The sequence below is a fragment of the Pleurodeles waltl genome, chromosome 1_2 (assembly GCF_031143425.1).
Source record: "Pleurodeles waltl isolate 20211129_DDA chromosome 1_2, aPleWal1.hap1.20221129, whole genome shotgun sequence".
Taxonomy (NCBI): domain Eukaryota; kingdom Metazoa; phylum Chordata; class Amphibia; order Caudata; family Salamandridae; genus Pleurodeles; species Pleurodeles waltl.
In genome coordinates this window covers 355,296,504-355,308,891 of record NC_090437.1, presented here as the reverse complement: position 1 = coordinate 355,308,891, position 12,388 = coordinate 355,296,504, and the positions used below count along the sequence as shown (strand labels likewise).

Below are 12,388 nucleotides of genomic sequence, written 5' to 3'. Positions count from 1 at the left end.
GAGCTAATTACTTTGTGAATGTAAATAACAATAAAAGATACTTTCAGACTGTGAAAACATGCCTTCCTTTCTCCCTATTTCACTTCCTATATATATATATATATATATATATATATATATATATATATATATGATTGTGTATATTTATCGGAGCCTGCAGTTCGTAAACAACAAGCGATTTGTATAGGGTTGATTGAAAGTCCCCCAAGGCTGTCCCTGTCCCCCCCAGAAATGTATTGTCTCCTACACCCCTGCTAGCAACGTTTGAGTGCGCCCGAAACACGGCAAACATGAAGGCAACTCAGTTAGCAGCAGTTAAAAGATTTTCATTCCCAAAGTAGAAATTCAGTTTTGCTTTCGGCGCTTCCACCATCTCCCTCAGCAAACGAGCTACAATTGCAACTCCGATTGACGTTCTTACATTCTTTGGTGCACACGGCTGCCGAGGATTTTAACAACATGCGGTTGTGATTACCTGGGTGACCCTGCGGTAGCCTGGCTCTCGTTGTTCGCTCGGAACCAAAGATCTGACAACGAGCACTCTTCGGGCTTAGTTGTACCTCACATCAAACGAATCGGCGTACAAAGAGATAACCTTGTTGGAACAAACAAACTGCTTACTTAAACTTAACAAACGAAATGCAAACTGGGCTTACGAAATGTTTTATTAGTGAAGTGGGCAAGAGCTCCCCTCGGTGTCCCATCAGGGTAATTGTGGGTAATGAGACCTAGGATGTCAAGATCAGAGCCACGCACTTAAAATATCTAAAGGTTACTGTGTAGTCTGTGGGTGGAATAGAAGCAGGACATAAGATTCCGAAACAAAACCATCTTCCCGTTGCGCAAGGGTAGCGATAACGGCCTTAGTGGGCAACCAAGTGACAACGAACAAAAATACACACTGCATAATGGAGCAGCGAGCCAATGAGATCACAGGTGAAAAGTACTTTACCCTGCCGTTTTGAGTCAACTACAGCAAAGCACTGCAGAAAGGTTTTACTGCACAGGCTTACCCACACAAAAAGGACAGGTTGAAAGAAAACTGCAAAAAAATGACGGCTGATTAGGAGGTCAGAGTACTGTCCTCTTATCTTGCACAGAGGACAGTGCAGTCCAGAACAGTCTTTACCAAGCCTCGAGATAGGGCCAGTTAAGGATGCGATATATGTGGGCTACCGTGATTCGGGCCAGTCGACCAGCTTCTGAAAATGGTAAACTGTAATACCTGCTGACAACTGCATGGAAACAGCAGTAGTAACAGTCTCTGAATAACTGTGCAACTGACAAAGGGATGCCAGGCGACCTGGTGGGACCACAACGTACCAAGGCGTATCTCCAGAATTACTACAAACACTTTGAAGGGAAAGATAGTTGTTTTCCTTAAGTATCACTGATGCACCAGCTTACCTCAGCCCTCCTCAGGTAAATGTGCACATTCACTTGACAGTGTAGAAGACGGTCTACTGCACACATCAGCAAACTCAGCTCGCCTGTGACAAACAACACCACTATATTCAGATTCCTCAGGTGGCTCCAATCCTGCGGTGCCATCACTGCACGTGGTAGGAGGCTCTGCTCGGAAAGCTGTTTCAGTGTAGTTCTGAAATCCTTGTGTAGAAGATACAATGACAGACTGAGATCGACTTCAATGGAGACAGGATAGGAAATGAGAGACCCCCTTGAACTTCCTCAGCAAGGGCGCACAGCCCAATTATCCAACTTCATCAAGCCCTAGAATGATGGATATTAACATTCTAGGATCAACCGAAAAGCATCAATATGCTTCTGGGAGTACGTTCAGCAATATTAATTTACCCACTTGCAAATGTGTAATGCAACGTACAATCAAAATATAAACATAAAACAGCCTGCGAGCGCAGCAGGAATGTCTGACGTTTTTAATCCTCATTCATCAAATGCATAATATGGTCCAGTGGAACAACGCCACTTGTTTTATAATGTAATTCCAGATTCTGCAGTTAAAACACTCAGGGTTTACAAGGCGATCAGGCCGCTTTGGTGGTCCAACCGCCACATTACGAAGTTGGCAGGCAGACTCTCCAACCTCTGCTCAGCACCCTCGAAATGCATACAGTCTACTGTGCAGTGTGCATTTTGAGGGTGCTGGTGCCCCATGCGTGCAGCAGCACTGCCGCCAGCTCTATTATGAGCTGGCAGAAATGCTGACACACGTTTCCCACTGGGCTGCCGGTCAGCCCAGTTGGAAAGTCGTAATAGGACCAGCGGGGAGGTCACCAGCATGTCAGCTAACACCACGTTGGGAGTGTGGCAGACGGGTGTTTCGGTCCAGCAAACCCCTAATCGGCCCCTTAGTCTCCTACACGGACTTAAGAAAACAAGCACTGGCAAAGCAGGTAGGTCTCACCTATCCAAGCATTATTGGCTTTGGCAACTTATTTTTGCCATGTTTTATACCAGTGTGGCTGCTGTTCGGCATAGCTAAAGGTTAGTGGCGCGGAGTGTTCTAGAGAGGAGTCGGGGGAGTAACATGTCATGGACTGGATTTGTTGGAGTAGAGTGCCGAAGAGTGGAGTCGGGGGGAGTAAAGTGTCATTTAGTGGAGTAGAGTTTAGTAGTTCACTGGAAGAGAGTGTTGTAGAGTGCAGTGGCAAAGTGGAGTGGATTGAGGAAGTGGGGTCGATTGGATTGCACTGGGGTGGATTGGACTAGAGGGGGTGGACTAAAAGGGGCTGGATTGGATTGGAGTGGAGTGGAATGGGGTGGGGTGGGGTGGATAGGAGTGGAATGGACTGGAGTGGGTGGACTGGATTGATGTGAGTCAGAGTGGGTGGATTGGAGTGAACTGGACTTAAGTGGGAAGGATTGGATTGAAGTGGGAACGACTGGATTGAAGTTGGATGGATTAGATTTAGCAGCATGGACTGAACTGCAGTGGACTGAATTAGGGTATAGTGGGTGGACTGGAGGAGATTTGGGCAGATTGAAGTGGGGTGGATTTCAATAGGTAGGGTGAGTTGGATTGGATTGGAGTGAAATGGATTGCGTGTGGTGGACTGGAGCGGGTGGAGTAGATTGCGGTAGGGTGCCTTGGAATGGACTGAATTGAGGCAGATTTGTTGGGGCAGATTGAATTGGGGTGGGGCAGAGTGGAGTGGGGGCAGTCTGCTTTGGATTGGAGCGGGGCAGACTGAGTGGATTGGATTAGAGTGGGGTGGAACGGGTTGGGCTGGGGTGAGGTGGATTGGAGTGGGGTAGATTGGATTGGGCTGGGCTGGATTGAAGTGTGGTGAATTGGGATGGGGTGGGGTGGACTGGAGAGGGGCATATTATGTTTGACTGAGTGGGGCAGATTGTTTCGGATTGGAGTGGAGCAGACTGGGGTGGGTAAGATTGGAGTGAGGTCTGGACTGGAGTGGGGTGTGTTGGATTGGATTGGTCTGGACTGAGTGGGGTGGATTGGCGTGCACTGCACGAAGGTGTTCGAGCATTATTTAAAAAAATTACACATAAGAAACAAGGTCGGTTTGCAATATTTAGAACAAGATAATCTTCAACTTTTGAGAAAAGTGCCCACAAGCAAACAGAAAATAAAACGAGTGCAAAGTAAGAAAAGAAGACTTAGCAAAATGAAAGAAAGTGAAATATATAAAAAAAAAAAAAAAAAAAAAAAAAAAAAAAAACCACACCTTTACAGTTTTGTTTCTCCTTCTGGACACGCTTTTGCCAGTCAAACGCCTTCTGTTTATTAATCACATATGGAGCAGCGAACGGGCACACATTAAGATGAATCAATCTGTCCTTGGCCCCTGCTCCACTGTAAGGGATAAATGTTAATGTTGCATTGCGCTGGTCAATTAGATGGCTGCAATTAGAAAGGGCACTGATGTCAACAAATGGTAAACAGGCAGGTCCAAGCCCTTTGTTGTAAACAAAAGAGTCATGTGCTAGAGCGTGCACTCGCAGACTCGACCCTAAAAAAAGGATATTTAGGGAAAACAGTCCTACAGCAATTCCTCATGGGAAGCAACATGGTCAACTAACAAAATAATGAAATAAACATTGAAGAACATTGGCAGAAGTAAATAAAAAAAAAAAAATGCACACTACATCCGCATTGGTTTCTCCTTTCCCCTCATAATGTGTTGCAATATATTGGGCTCTGAAACCGTGGCATTATAATTTTCATTCTGTTTTCTGGTGGACATTAATTCATTTTCATACTAGCACTGTGAACATATTAGGAAAATTGCATTAATGTAAGATTTTCATCAAGAGTTATTTTGACTGTAGAGGGACTTGCTACATGCAGAATCTGAAAGATACCAACGCAAAGTCAGAGACAAGATCAAGTTCAGTTCCAAACAGATTACAGTGTGACAGAAGTCGCTTTCTACCGAATTCCACTAAATCATGTGATTTCCTAGTCCTCAACCAGTTACCAGGTAAAAAAAAAATCTATCATGGTCTACACCATAACATACTAAATGTTCATTGCTCCCAAGCCGAACATACCCCAAATTTTGGATCACTAAAGGGATTTAAAAATGCTTTCATGAGTAACTTTTATCACACGTTTCTCTTGAAGTGGTTTGAATCATTGTTTACCTGTTCTCCACATCTTTATTTCTACTAACTTCCCTTGACCCCCTTCTTGTGAACATTGCATGTCAAAACCTTGAGGTCAATAATATCTCCCTGCACTTGTACTGATTTCAGAATATCAACTACGAATGTATCGTAAACATAGCATCCATAGGATCACCCTTCTGGGTGATATTGCATGGATTTAATATTCTTAATTCCACAGCTACTCACATTGGTATGTAGTTAGTCTATATTGTGTAGTCGATTTATGTTTAGGTGGATACAAAGAAACCTATTAGTCCCTGAGCTTGGAGTATCGACTTCCACTCCCCTGCATCACAACCTACTCCCTTCAGCTTTACTTCCACCTCTAACTCCCTGCTTTGCCTCACTTTCTCTTGCTCCACAATCTTGAAGTGCCAATGTGCAATTTAGCACTGCACAAAAAACAAAAAATACACATTCCAACATTTTCTTCGAATTATAATAAACCCCTGGGCACAGGTAAAGTGTAAGTTACTAATATAATACAGCAGCGCATTTTGCCTAGTGATGAAACTGCCAACCTTGGAATCTACAGGCCTGAAACAGGATATCAACTTTGGCACTCAACCAAAACTCTTGCCAGGATCTCATGCTGGCAGGAGAGTATCTGGGTTTTTCCGCTACAGCCGGGAGTTCAAAAGAGAGGGTGCACAGGTAGCCAATAGGAGCACAAAAGGGAGACTCTGAGAAGTAAGGTGAACTGTCTGACCTGCTGTTTAGAGTGTAAAATTAAAGGCTATAGGGTGTCAAGTTTTTCCTACTACATTTGAATGACTAAGTCAACTGCACAAACGTTTTAAAATGTATTTCAGTAGTTGTGAAAGCCCATTTTTTGTACTTGTACAATGAAAAAAATATTTTATTAGGATGAAAACAAATCAGAATACCTTACGTGTTGATGTGCAAAGGATATGTTTTCTGAAACCCAATTTTCACAGATTGTTAATACACTATATAATTTTTATAAGTGAAGCAAGCAGGTTAGTGGAAATGTTTTTGGATATTTCTTGGAAATTTGATGTGTCTAGATGACAGTATGCTACCACATCAGGGTTTAGTATATTTATTAAAAGTGGGTGTTTAAACAAACTGCAATGCTATAAGTAAACTAAAATCAAGGCATGGGTCATGTGCCCCTATATGTGGGCTAGATTCTTGCGATACATGGAGCAAACTTTAGTCTACTTAATCAAACAAAAGCTTTTTTTGAACTGCAGATATTCTGAGCTCACACATTTGAAGGTGGAATCATATGGGAGGATGAAGAAAAAGGCAACTCTGTAAACAATTTGCCTAGGACCACACAATCTGAGACCAGTTTACAGGTCTAGCACATTACAGTTTGGTCAAGTAGATTTTTCAAGTTACTTGACCTGCATTTTGTGATTTTCAAAGCCATAATTACTCGAATGAGTTGCTACCGGCTCCATCTTAGGGGCCAGTTTCATACGACCATTTTGTCTGATCTTTAGACATACAGACTGTTTTGCAGCAGCAGGCAGATGTTCTCATTGTATTGCGGTGGTATTATTTACAAACACCTTTGAAAAGACTGCAATTTCAAAACATAGCATGCAAGGAGATTGCTTCTATCCTTAAGCAGCATGAGCAAGCAACTGTGTCCTGCTGTGATGTCAAACCTCAGATCCACGCTTATGCAATTAAACACAAAAACAATGATTAGCAAAATCTATAGTTCAGGTCAGTGGCGGCCCGTCCTTTAGGGCGGAGGGGCCACACACCCCCACCTTTTGCCCCTCATGAAGAGTGTCTGTCAGGCTGAACAAAGGCCAGCCTGACAGACACACTTCATTTTCAGCTAAGACAGCCAGGAGTGAGCCATGCGCGATTTGCACAGACTCCATGCTGCCGGAGCTGAACTTAACTTTGCAGGGCTAAGGAGGTCACAGCTCCTATGGGTGTGACCTTCTCGGCTAAGCAAAGGTGCCGCAAGGCCCTCCCCTGGGTGACGAAGAAAGCGTCACCAATTGACACTCGCCCTTGGCGATTCAGGTTTAAGCCCTGAAGCGCCCAGGGCGAGTGTCAATCAAGTGTGTGTGAGGTTTTAAAATGAATGTTTGGTGCATGCGTGCATGTTTGAATGTTATGAATGTTAATGGATGTGCATGCGTACGTGCGTGCGTGTGTGAAAGAATGAGTGTGTGTGATCTTTTAAAATCAATGTTTGGTGCGTGCCTCCTGAAGGAAGACTAAATGTAAGAGAAATGTAGTTGGTACAATTAAAGAAAACAAATAAGATATGACATCTATTGCAAACACTTATAGGCGGACATAAATGAAAAGCAGAGTGAAAGTACATTACAATGCAATGTTAATTCTGGGGAATTGGGCTGTCCGAAACGGTCCACGACATCCAAACAAAAATATAAATGGTCCACTGAACTCTCTAGTGGCTAGTTCTTTGTTAAAAATCGAACCATTTTCAGTGCGCGAAATACTCATGATTACGACCGATATGAATACATGGAACAGTTGAAATTATACATCCACAAAGTATGGAGATTACAAATTAATGAAGAAGGTAAGAATTGTAGGCACATTACTTGGACTGTTATGACGTGCCTCGGACTGCTTGTTTACTTAGAAAGCGACCTTGTTAAAAAAAAAAAAAAATGTTTGCAACACACTGGCTTTTTAACTGAACACAAAGTTCAGGATAAACTCACTACGCCCGATTTGTGAGGCAAAGGCTACACATGTGATGAGCCAGCAATCTGAGCACAAAAAACATTAACGAAATGACCCCGGAAGCGTCCTCACTTGCTGAAAGTTTGAAAAACAGGTTCTGCCCTCATTCTTCAATGACCGGCAGCTGCCGAGCAACATCTGAGTTAAAACGATCTATTTTCAACTGGAAGGAAAAACAAGTGCAGATTACTTCACATGGTCTTAATTTACATTACTTTCCCCTGCACATGAAATTTAAGCATAGTAAGGTTAATAGACTGATCTCTAGGTGGAGGCCTGCAAATATCTGAAAGGGGAACATTTATCAGAGTAGTGGTGGCTAATTTTCTTCTGTTACAGTGGGCCCGTAGACTACCAGTTATGGGCAACCAGTGTATGCTAGCAGATTACGATGTAAAACAGTGTTACCGTACAATGAGGGTACCAGTTTTGACTGTTACTAAACGCATCCCTCTCCTTGCAGGATTGGGACGTCTACCAAAGTGCTGGAAGAAAGAATATTCATGCAAACATTAATGAATACATAAATAATCATTATAATACATATCCCAAACTTGGGAAAAGCCAAAATGTTTGGCATTCAGTTATGATATTGGATTTTTTTTTATTTAACAAAAAAAGTCTACTTTGAAAGAAAATGTTTTGAACTACTGTCCAGCTTTAAATATAATTTCTCGGAGGCACCATTCAGTGAAACATGTTTGAAGCTGCCAATATTTAAATAAAAAAAAGTTTAATAATGGAGAATCAGTTTAACATTACTATGGACTATATTATGTGCAAAATGAAAATAAATTATGTTCTTGGTTCTATTAAAAATACATTTAAAAAACCCTCACAAGAGTGCAGCCGCATGTATATGTACTTACATTGGTACATATTTATATAGTTTATAAATTTGCAACAGTTTGTAGAAGTAGGCCTGGAAACGAATCCTTGCATATTTCAGTGACTTCCATTTGAGCACATATATACGATTATGTTTCCTCAAACGAAAATCTGATGAGAGACTACAAATTCCCTTTTCTCTACACCCCAATAGGTCCTCACCCAGTAAAATGGTTTAGTTCTTCCCTTGTACGGGGTACATTTTCAACAATTTCAAGCATGGGAAGAGTTTGGTGAGAATTTCGTGAATACCCTTAATCAGGTTCGTTTTTGAGTATGCAACAGTGCACATATTCATAAGGTATTCCAACTCTAGAATTGCAACTAACTATCTACTTCCAGCCCCTGTATGGAGATTTTCAGGAAGAGGGCAAAATCAGAAGCCTGCTACAATTCAAACCCTTCTATACTATAAGCCCTAAAATAAACAAAAAGTGATGGATGGAATGTCCGAATCGATCTCAGACACTGATAATTACTCTGGTCCACAACCCATTCAATCGTTATTTTACACACTATGCCACTTCAGTTTGGACCCACCCATGTGCAAATCAGTCTTGACGTTGATCCAGCGGGAAAGGTCCAGACCTGAACTAGAACCTAGGCAACCAAGGACTATTTCTGCCCTAGTTAGCGCTCATCGGTCAGATATAGCTTGGTTCCCGTCGCACAGTGTGTAGGGGAACAATGTTTGGGCATATTGTCCTACTTAATGCATTGCCCTCAAGTATACAGGAAGTTATGGAAGGAATGCGTTAATCAATCTCATCCACTGGTAACTAGTCGAGGCTGCATCACAGTCTTTCGCTATTTTGCAAACCATGCAGCCTCCGTTTGAAACAAGCGGATACGCCCTAATTGCCAAGTGATGTTAGTGATAAGCATATTACATTAAACCAATAGATATGTAACGCAGCCTCCAACATCTCCCACCACATTTATTATTTGAGGTATTACTAGCTATTTCTATCCAAATTTGATGACTCAATGTAGAGAAGTGCACAAAGTCTTTGTTTTGTGTAAATGTTCGACAAACGCCTTTCTATTTTCTCATTACACAGGTCGAACTTCAACCCGATTTGTGATTGGGATGAAGGCAAACAAAATATATCTGTAAACTTTGCTGATGACTATTCATAAATAAAGCAAGATATTTTGGAATGGCAACCAAGCCATACGATAATGATGGTTGCCATTTGCATCTGACTTAACTTTATTAACGAGTCCGAGGAAGGACTTTGAACTTTGGTCTGCAGTAATTTAAAAGCCCGATTCACACCCTTAACTATAGTTGCAAATGAGAGCGTATGGTCCTAAAAATAGCTGCGATGATCAAAAATGGTATTCAGATTATTTTTATAGGACCTTACAGTTTAGATTTCCCCTTTATCTATGTGACCCGAATCTTGCTTTTTGATTTTCTGGCCGATTAACACTACATTTGTTTTAGCTACATTTGCTTCCAGCTTTTTTTTGTCAAAGTGTGAACCCAACTTGTTCAGAAGCCTATGGGTGTTTTGCTCATGAGAACAGTTTATATTTTGTAATGTTGACCGCTTACACCGACCTAGCCAGGAAAGGTCAGCAATCAGTGTCACCAAGATTGTCTTTTAAGTCTGCTATGAAAAGATTAGACAGCATGGGAGGCAGCACACAACCTTGTTTGAGGCCATTCATAAATTCGATTTTTCTTGAAACCGCTCACATATTACAATTCTGACACGATCCCATCCGTTTGTATAATAAACTAGTTGGGCAGCCTCCAATAACCGTGGAGGGATGTTTCATTTATATCGTTTTTCCCAGAGCACATTTCTAGAGTCAGTCAAAGGCTGCTCTAAAAACACTTGTACAGCAAAAACTGAGAGTAATGTCAAGTTATCCGGCCCACAGCGCAAGAACTAGGAGAATACAATCTGCAAATTATTTGGTTTCAATGTTCAGCAAAGCAATTAAACGATAATTACGGAGGGGTGGGTCGTGACATTTCCCTTTCTGCATGTCTGTGAATTGAATACGGAATAGTTTGAGTTAACAGGTACTGACTGAAAAGTGGTTTAGGAATGCTTGCCTAGAATTTCCTATCAATTTACAGAGGGCAGCTGGTAGCAGTTGGAGCACGAGGCACTGTTTTGCCGTCATTTTCTGATGATGGAGCCTGCAAACTTGTTACTGATCCCTTCCATCACTTCGACTAAAGACCACTGAGGTTTGCTTGTTGACAAGATTATGCATGTAGCTTCATGCGAGGGGCACCGAGGTATACTTGATGAACGGAGTATTACGTTTTTATCACCATGGAGTGCCTCTAATTAAATGTTGCTAATAGCATATTACAAAGCTTTTTCCCTTGCCTTTCGTGACATGACAAATAACTTTTTATATCCCTTTTGCATAGTTTTACTCTTTGGAGCAAGTTGAGATCTGGTAGGATTTAAGTAGCTGTCTTACCTGAAATGTTTGTCATTTTCCCTATGGCGGTATTACAATTTCTGATAGTAAAAGCCTGTGGGAGGAGGCCGCGTTCTGTTATTTTAAATATTTCAAAACTCAAAACCGAGGAGAGGATCGAAAGGCTTAAGGGTGTGTATTCCAAAACCGCTTCCTTTAAGAGGGATAAATGAGGTGGAACTGCTGGTCAAGCATTGTATTTGTTTTATCTGCCAGTTAGGACTCTAAAGCCCCTAGAATGGAATTCCGCAACCAGGGCCTCCCCTAGTGTAGCTCTTTTTTATGATTCTGTTATGGAAAAATACGCTCTCTCGGCTGTCAGTTTATTAAGTAAGAGCAAATTTCCATTTTGGACAGCTTGTACACAATAGTTGTCCGTTGGTAAAGTTGTGATTTTAAGTTTCTTGTCCAGTTTTATGTGTATGGCCTAGCCACTCTTTTTTGGTTTCTCTTTCTGCATACTTAGAAAAGGCTTGAAAGCTTGAGAGAGTGATTTCAGTGTCACACCATGTTTCTTGGAAATATAGAACATTTAAGTTTTCCCAAAAGTTTATCATGTTATAATATCCCTATCCTGGGATAAACATGTAAGTCCCCCTAAATTAGCAGAAGAGCCTCAAACAAACCTGTTTTGAAGAAGCCTCTATTCAGGCGTTCGTTGGGCACTTAAGGGCAGCAGGAAGCCAACACCAACTTTCATATAAGTTTCCTCATGCTGAAGTTCCCACCTGTTATGTTAGCGGCCTTGCTAAACTAATCTCAAATTTGTAAGTGGGCACTTCACAGCAATTGCATGTTCTGTAGGACTGATATAGTTTGGAAGGCGCCTTTACACAGCTGTAATTTTCTTCTCGATTTATTTGCATGTTATAAAGGAGCTTGACGTTTTTGTGTAAGTATTAGTGTTGGATTCACACCAAGGGTTGGGCTGTTAAAGGCAATTCTCAGTCTTTAAATATTGCTTTTCCTATAAATACTTAATTTGTCACAACTTCCCAGACCCAGGTAATTAGGGTCCATTCCTTTGTGTCGGTGAATTGTGGGGCAACCAATTTAATTCAAGATATGTGAGCGGAGGTCAGATGCTCCAAATCCAGATTAGCAGACAGACGTAGAAAGATATTCCCTCGATTTAATGTGTCAAAAGTGCCCGACGATTTGTATTCAAGGTAAAAAATAAATAGAAGATCACAGTAGTATCATCTGACAAGGTAATGTTTTTATAAATGGCTCATGTTCATTTAAAAAAACATACACAAATGTCTCAAACTTGGGAGCGTTCTTTTACCTAGAAATTCATGGGCGCAGGAACCTTCAGTAGCGTGTGTTCAAGGTGCACCAACGCTATGTCATAAACTTGGCTTTTACTTATGCTGCCCCCTCAATTAACTAGATTCTGAGCAGGCTCATAACTATGGCGTACCAATCTGGCTTGCCAAATTGTGAGCATATCTAAACCAGGCCAAAGGTATGTCTTCACAGTACTTAAAATATAAATCACACAGGCTGTATAATGTCTCAACTCTGGGGTTCCCTATACACTGACCCAGCAAAGAAAAGGTTGCAGTTATGCTAGCTCGGATATGCTCATAATAGTAAGGTCTAACAACAGAGCGACCGTGTGTACTTAGCTGCAGGCACAAAAGTTGCTTCAGAAAGATAAACTATTGCACAGAGAGTGGGGACCGTGCTGTCATACCTCCCTAAATTCCCACATCGTGAAGTGAGC

At 41.6% G+C, this 12,388-nt stretch overlaps 1 protein-coding gene across 3 annotated transcripts in view; it reads right to left on the bottom strand.

Annotated features, from left to right (window-relative positions):
* ACO1 (aconitase 1) overlaps positions 1-12,388 on the bottom strand; it is a 616,249-nt gene that overhangs the window by 584,379 nt on the left and 19,482 nt on the right. Inside the window, exon 1 of one of the 3 annotated variants that reach the window (XM_069239665.1) lies at positions 3,669-3,787. The exons of the other annotated variants lie outside the window; for them this stretch is intronic. The gene's annotated coding sequence lies outside the window, so the exon portion shown is untranslated. Of the gene's footprint in view, positions 1-3,668; positions 3,788-12,388 lie in introns of those variants that run through there. 3 annotated transcript variants of the gene reach the window in all.